Source organism: Penaeus monodon, chromosome 7 (genome assembly GCF_015228065.2).
Source record: "Penaeus monodon isolate SGIC_2016 chromosome 7, NSTDA_Pmon_1, whole genome shotgun sequence".
Taxonomy (NCBI): domain Eukaryota; kingdom Metazoa; phylum Arthropoda; class Malacostraca; order Decapoda; family Penaeidae; genus Penaeus; species Penaeus monodon.
The window spans coordinates 41505466-41512965 of record NC_051392.1 but is presented as its reverse complement, the minus strand read 5'-3'; the positions used below and the strand labels follow the sequence as shown (position 1 = coordinate 41512965).

The window sequence follows — 7500 nt, the reverse complement described above, 5'->3', positions numbered from 1 at the left end:
ATACAGAGATTTGCAATGTATATTAAACAGTGTAGGGGACAATAATCACACTTGGGAGTTGCATAATTCTAATTCGCCCAAGCACTGTAGGCTTTGGTACCACTTTTGCTCTTCTCAAAAGATAGATAATCTTAATACCATAGCAGAAGCTTGCCCTTAACTCTAAGAGTGTAGGTTCATGGAGGGATTGTGTAGGGGAGGCGCTAGCGAATGACTCACTTCCTAAAAATATATGAAGTAAGAAGACTGCATTACTTCCAGTTAGGTACTGCACTCTTCCTCTCCCTTTCTGAAAGCCAAAGACAGATGGAGGAATCAGGTCCTTGATCTGGTGGAGTAAACGAGTAAGGAGGATTCTTTCACAGGTTTTAGACAGGCAGGACGTCAGAGAAATTGGTCAAATCTAGGCCTCCTGGTTTGGAATGTGTTGCTTGTTTCCAAGTGAGGGTAGGCAGTGCTGCTGTGTAGGTTAAGTTGAGAGATCAAGAAGATGAATTTTTCCCTTTACCTGTGCCTTTGCAAGAAGTTGGATGATGTAAGTGCAGTGAGATTTGCTAGTCTTACTGGCCTGCAAGGAGTTCTGCCATGTATGGAGATTTCAGCCTCATCTAAGAGGTGGCACTGATAATCAATTTCGTTTTTATGGCTTAATTTAAGGGAGTCCTATGTATGGATAATGGGAGACTATCAAGAGAGGAGTTCTCACACCATTTATTAAGTAGAGATGAGGCTACCCTATCTGGATGTGGGTGGGGTGTTATACTGCATGTATTACCTTTCATCTTGCTTATTTCCTTCCATGCCTTACTCATGGGTGTCATGGAGTCAATTGATCGCCAGCATAAATTCTTTACTCAATTTTCGATGTGTATTCTTCATTGGATCTTTTACTAAAAAACACAAGTCCTACCTAAAGTAGGGTTTTTCCTCAAGTCGTAGCAATTACCGTAGATCGTATTGAGCCTTTAAGAAGTTTTATCTAAGGGTTTTTTGTCAGTGTTTATGCACATCTACCTCTGGGGGATAAAACCACGCTTGGCGGGCTTTAGGTTGTAGTTGAATATGATATTACCAACTTGTTTGACAGAGTTTCATTAAAGTGATTCCCCCCAGGGGGGGGGGGGGCCTTGGGTAGGAGTAACGTCTTCATACCAGGGCAGGCAATTCTTTCAATGATTCTTCATTATTTAGTAGCAAGGTGGCACCGAAGCGTGGTGGGGTGGGCTCTTTGCAAAAAGGAAAAGAGTCTACTTAATGACCAGTGATCCCTAATAAGAGTGGGATGACCTTTTGCAGTGCTTTGTAGGTGATGATGTCTAGAGTTATATAGCCAGTGTGCGCCCAGATAAGGAGTTTTTTCTGAGGGCATAATAAAGTGTATGGGGTCACTAGTATTTGGAGATAGTCATAATAAACCTTGCCGTTTTGCCCAATGGTACTTCCCTCGGAGCCTCGGAGAGGATAGCGAGCATTAAAATACCACACATTAAGACAGTATCACTGTGTACCATGCAGTCGGGACCCGGTTTAGGGTACCACCTCACTACCATGTGGGATGGGTATACATTAATGATGGTGATAGATTTTACCGTCAGTATGTAAGATATCAACACATGTGTTGTCACGATTGTCATCAAATCACTTCGTTGAAATTGAGTTCTTTATGTTAAATGCCAAAGCCCTCTCATAGAGGGATAGCAGTTTGGTCTGTTCAAATATGTTGTATCCCGCAATTTTTGCATAACAGGCACTAGTTCTGACTTCCTGAAGCAACACCCATAACATTACAGAGTGAAGGTACTGGGGAGAGAGTGCTTTGCGTTTCTGTAAAAATGTTTATGTTCCAAGTATACATTTCAAGGATTACCTTGGAGACATTGATACTTGACCATTCCAAGGCCCACAAGGGTGATGATGTTGATCAGGAGGAAGGTGAACATCCTGTCCCGAAACGAAGTGGAGATTGTTGGGCCATTTGTTGTGCTGTTGCACCTGAACATCATCTGACGACAGCCGGCCGAAGTAAGAATTTGTAATAGATCCTTAATTTCTCCGTTGGACTCTTGTTTGTCCTGCTGCAGTGAGGGCTGAGCTATAACTGATGCTGAAGCTGGTGTAGCAGATGGTGCTAGGGTTGGTGCTGCAGCTGTTGCTGATATTTGAATTGACAGAGCTTTAACTCCTGTTGGTGCTGGTACTTTGGCCAGTGCCATGGCTTCTTCTGCAGGGGCCACCACTGTTGACCTCTGCAAGGTGTGGGAATTCCCCCACATCATCAAAGCGCGGGGCTGGGAGGGACTTTTGTTGGGGGAAGGGGGGAAGGCTGTCTGCTTTTTTACCATTTGTTTCCCAGTCCCTTGGGTAGTAAGTGCACGATGGAGAATTGGCATTGTGGTCTTGTCGGCAGTTCACACATTTCCGAGGGATAATTTTTCCTTCGGAAATCTTTTTGAACATCTGAGCCAGAAAGTACCGGCACGCGGGCGCGTCTCGTGGGACAGCACGTGTTCCAGGGCCCATTTTGAGCAGTTTATAGAGCAAAACGGTGTCAGGGATTTGAAAGGACGGCACACCTAAAGGGTGCCATGCCCTCCAAAAATTTTTATACTTTTGGGGATTACCTCCTATGTTCTGAGACTCTCTGGGTCATCATTCCATTGACCTTTCATGCGTTCTCGCTATGGATGATACGTTCATTGTATGCAGTATTCCTCATGTTTCGATTTCCCTGGGACATCACGAACACAATGACGTTCGTACATTTCCCCGTACCAAAAACTTGGCTTTTTCAACACTTCACCGACTGCACCAATAGTGGTTATTTGGGCAAGGAAGTTTGTCATTCTGGCAACCGACAATACGTTATTTCTTCCAATTTTCAACTCAATTGGATCGCGTGTGACTTGTTGTAAGGGCCATTTTGTAGGGACTGCAGAGACCCAGCGACTTTCCACGGTGTCGAAGCTTTGTATCGCTCTTAAAATGCGCACACAAGTGACTGGTTTCGATTATATCTTCGTCAGAAATACATGTATTATAAATATATGTACCTGTATAATCGAAACCGGTGAAATACATCTTTTGTATTGTGAAGATATTCATTCTCATTCATACCTTTTCTGTGTGTGTGTGTGTGTGTGTGTGTGTGTGTGTGTATGTATGTGTATGTGTATGTGTATGTGTATGTTGTGTATGTGTCTGTGGATGTCTATGTATAGGTATATACATATATATACATTATAATATATATATATATATATAGATATCTATATATATATATTATATATATATATATATACAGGACGTTTTAATTCTTTATTAAAAAGAACTCATTAAAAAAAAAAGTATATATAATATGTATATATATATATTATTATATATATATATATATATCGCGTATATATCTATATACTGTTATATACATATACACGTATTGTATATGTGATGTATAGTAGTTAATATATATTGAAACATAAAAAAGTCTACAAGCCAGAATACATAATATTATATACATATATGTATAATATTATTACTATATATATATATATATATATAGATCATATATATATATAGAGATATATATATATATGTATATCTAGGTATATGTATATATATATATATATATATGATATATATATAATATAAGATAGATATAGTATATATATACTGAATAGACAGATACACTGTATTATGTAAATATACAGTATATATATAATATGTAGCTATATAATAGATATTAGAAATACATATATATCTATATATAGATAGATATAAGATATATCATCTAGATATATATAGATATATATATATTATATATACTAGAGTATATATCTATATATATATATATATATGATGTAATTTGTTACTGATTTCATTGCTTAATTTTTTCTCTCTTTGTTTGACTCTTTGTCAAAAAGGATCTCATTCAGCAGTTCGTTTGCACGAGATAAGTACAATGACGTAGTCGAGGTCATCTGCGACGAAAATGGCGGCGGAAAATCACGAGCGCGGCGCGGCACTCGAGCATTCCTTTTGGCAAATGTGAAAAATTGGGGCACAGCCCTCTCGTCAGATATTTGTTAGCTAGTTCAATTACTCAACGTGTGCAGCTGTGCAGGACTTTGTTCCTTCTTTTTTTTCTCTCTTTCTGTTCAAAACTGTTATTTTTCTCTGAAGCACAAGACCTTTTTTTCTTCTTTGCGTTGCAACCGGAATCATTCTTTTGTTCATGAAATGGAGCGGTTCGGGAAACTTGTCATTTCACGAGGAATGTTTGGCGGCAATGGGACCGGGATACCACCAGGACCTCAAAGCAGAGGTGACACGCTTGTGCGATCCCCGGGGCCCTCGTCACAAGGAAATTACGCGGCAAAGTGGTATGCGGAGATACGACCGTCCATATCGATCTCAGTTGCATCTCAGCCTGCAGCACATTCAGATCTGTGGTGACGTTTCTCTCGAGAACTTTTGAGAAAAATGCGCTCCCGAGCTCTCAAGTTACCTTTCAATCAAAGTTATTCCGGCTATTCGTTACGTCTTTTTGCTTATCACACTTGGGATTTTTGTGTTTTATACACGGAAAAATTGCAGCAGCATTTTCCGTGACGATTTAGAGTCCCGGCCGCCCTTATCGGAGGCGGAGAGAGCGGCCCGACGACGCAGGAGCGGCACCTCGATAATTGGGCCTCCTCTCCCCCCGAACGACGCCAGCCGACGATCTCCACGTGGACGACGGCCCCGCACTTACCCCAACCTCGCCCGCCAGTCGCGCCCGCGCTTTTCCTGCAAGCCCAGCGGACATCAAGGCAGCAATCCGCAAAACCTGCGCCCATCTACCAGCTCGGGCGTCACGGGGGGAATCGTCCTCGGGCCTTATCCTAAGGTGAGCCTTCAGCATGCACCTTGGGTGGCTTCTTTATTTCTCTCTTGGTGGCTCACTTCCTAGTGTTTTTTTTCTCTCTCTTCTCTCATTCTTCCATCTATTTTTTTTTCATCGTCCTTTTTGTTACCTTCCTTCACTTACTAATTTACTTATCCCCTTTGAGCGGGGAAAGTATGGGATGCAATTCTTTAAGAACAAGAATAATTCCACAAGGAAAAATAATCCAGCAAAAAAGATGCTTGTTTTCGAAAAGGAAATTTCACTTTTGTTTATAGAATTACTTCTGTGCTTGACCTACCTTGCCTCCAGTAATCTTTATCACGCCGTTCAAAGGGATGCGCATGTTTGATAATTAATCCGTGCCACGCATGTCTATCTGTGCCTCTGCTCTGGTGGTTATACGCGCCAATGTGTTTCACTAGATAGTAGTATAGCAGTAGCATCGGTGGATAGGCCTGCAGGATGCCATAACTTGAAGCTAATGCTCGCTGTTTCTGGACCGGCTGAAATGTGAAACATACTAAATAGTTATTCTTATCGGAAGACAAGACCCGCGAAAAAGTTTACGTATTCCTTATGCAAAATTAGGTAATCTGAGGAAAAAAAGATGCATAGGCTTAAAAACCAAAGATCATCTGTAGGGACGCCAGCAAAAAAGTTTCCCAAAAATTCATTTAATAATTGAAAAATAAAATCAAGATAGTGATTTCACAATATTTTTCTTGAATCATTAAGGACATACAAGAGTGCGCCTTAGGCAGTGAACCCCTTGACGTGCATCAAGAGAAGCAGTTCGGCTGTTTGGTTTCCATAGCAGACGCTTGCCTGCCATCAGCGCCAGACAAATCATCAGCAGCGCAAGGATGACGGAGAATTTAAAAAACCAGTCTGGGCTATTGAGAAAAGCTGATGAAGGTTGTTTTGCGCCACCTCAATAGGGAGTTTCGCACTGTCAGTAGCAATGCATGCATTTTTTTCATGTGCTTTTGCCATACTTTCCACGGTTGGCTTCAAGATCTTAAGGGAGAGCGAGGAAAGAAATCAGACGATAATTTATAGTAAAAATCTCCCCACGCGAATTTAAAAAGGATACTTTGCATCGTTAAAAGGACCCACGCGTACAAAGTTACCAAAGGCCCAGCAAGTATTGATCCCCCAACTGAGTAATAACAGTGTTAGCAGTATTGTTCAGTGCTAATATTGTATTTTGATGATCTACGTTAGAAAAAAGTGAGTTGTGGACTCTTTCAGTTTGTCTGGAGTTATTTGTATGAGTTAACTTATTTGCCACCATTTATTATTTTACTTTATGATTAAAATGCGATCAATTTGAAGTGAAATAGGCAAAGATTGAAGAGGAGCTCCGTGAAAGGAATAATGAAATGGAAAGAGGGACAGACAAAAGGTGACCTTTAAGGGCCAGGGAAAATGCGACATGCAATTCAGCCGAGTGGTAAAGCGTATCGGCCATGGCAAAATGGTAGTGCCGTGCTCTTCCTGGGGCAAGAGCACAATGCGGAATTAAATACACGCGTTTTTTCAACTGAAGTACTTCCGGTCTGTTTAAGGACAAATGATGTCACATTATTTATCATTCAATTGCATACAGCTAAAGATGAATCTAATGTTACTTGATCGGATTGTGCAGTAATGTCAAATCAGTATTGTTTTATATATTCATGTTAAGTTTGCGTGTCGCTGTCGGTGGTTTATTGTTGTTGTATATGTTTCTGTAAAAATGGGACAAATATGGAAACGAAATCAGTGCTGGTATTGTGCGATAAACTTTTCATTAGCATGTCCACTCTCGCGATTTTTTACAACCTTATTTCATGTTTCTTTTTAGATACGGTTTGATAATGCATTTTTCTATCAGGTGTAGGTTTTTAGGATTGAGTTCATACGAAAAATAGAAAAGGACAGTTATATTGTAAAGATGAGGATTTGAAAGTCGTTGACGTTATCTAGGATATAAGATGGATTTTCCGTTTTGGTTGTTGTTGCCTGCAGTTGCACAAGGAGCAGTGGGATTCATTTTCCAGATTTGTGGGTTGGTGTGTGTGAGTATTGTGTGTGTGGGGTGTGTGTGTGTGTGTGTGGTGTGTGTGTGGTGTGTGTGTGTGATGTGTGTGTGTGTGGGTGTGTGTGGTGTGTGTGGTGTGTGTGTGGTGCTTGTGCTTGTGCAGTATGGATGTGATTAGGAGTGTCCATTCCTATCTGTTCGGCCGAGATCGGTTCCCATTCTACGGCCATTTCCCCCGATAAACGTTATCGAAGGGCGCGGGCGAGCGGAAGAGGAAGATCGCTGCCTTCATTTCTTGCCCCGATATAAACCAAGACGACATATATACGAGCATCTGTAGGACTCAGAAAATCCACGTGTGTTTTTGGATTTATATTATGTGTATGTGGGGAGCTACCTATCTCTAATCTATATCTAACTATATCTATTTATCTATCTATCTTATCTATCTATATATATATATAATATTATTATATATGTATTCTTGGTAATATTTTTATATTCTATATATATATATATCTATATATATAATACGTATATATAGTGTGGTGTGTGTGTGTGGGTGTGTGTGTTGTGTGTGTGTGTGTGTGTGTGT

At 40.5% G+C, this 7500-nt stretch overlaps 1 protein-coding gene across 1 annotated transcript in view; it reads left to right on the top strand.

The window, feature by feature from the left end:
• Positions 1-7500, top strand: part of LOC119575345 (excitatory amino acid transporter 1-like) — a gene marked incomplete at its 3' end in the record, with an annotated part of 48442 nt that overhangs the window by 25400 nt on the left and 15542 nt on the right.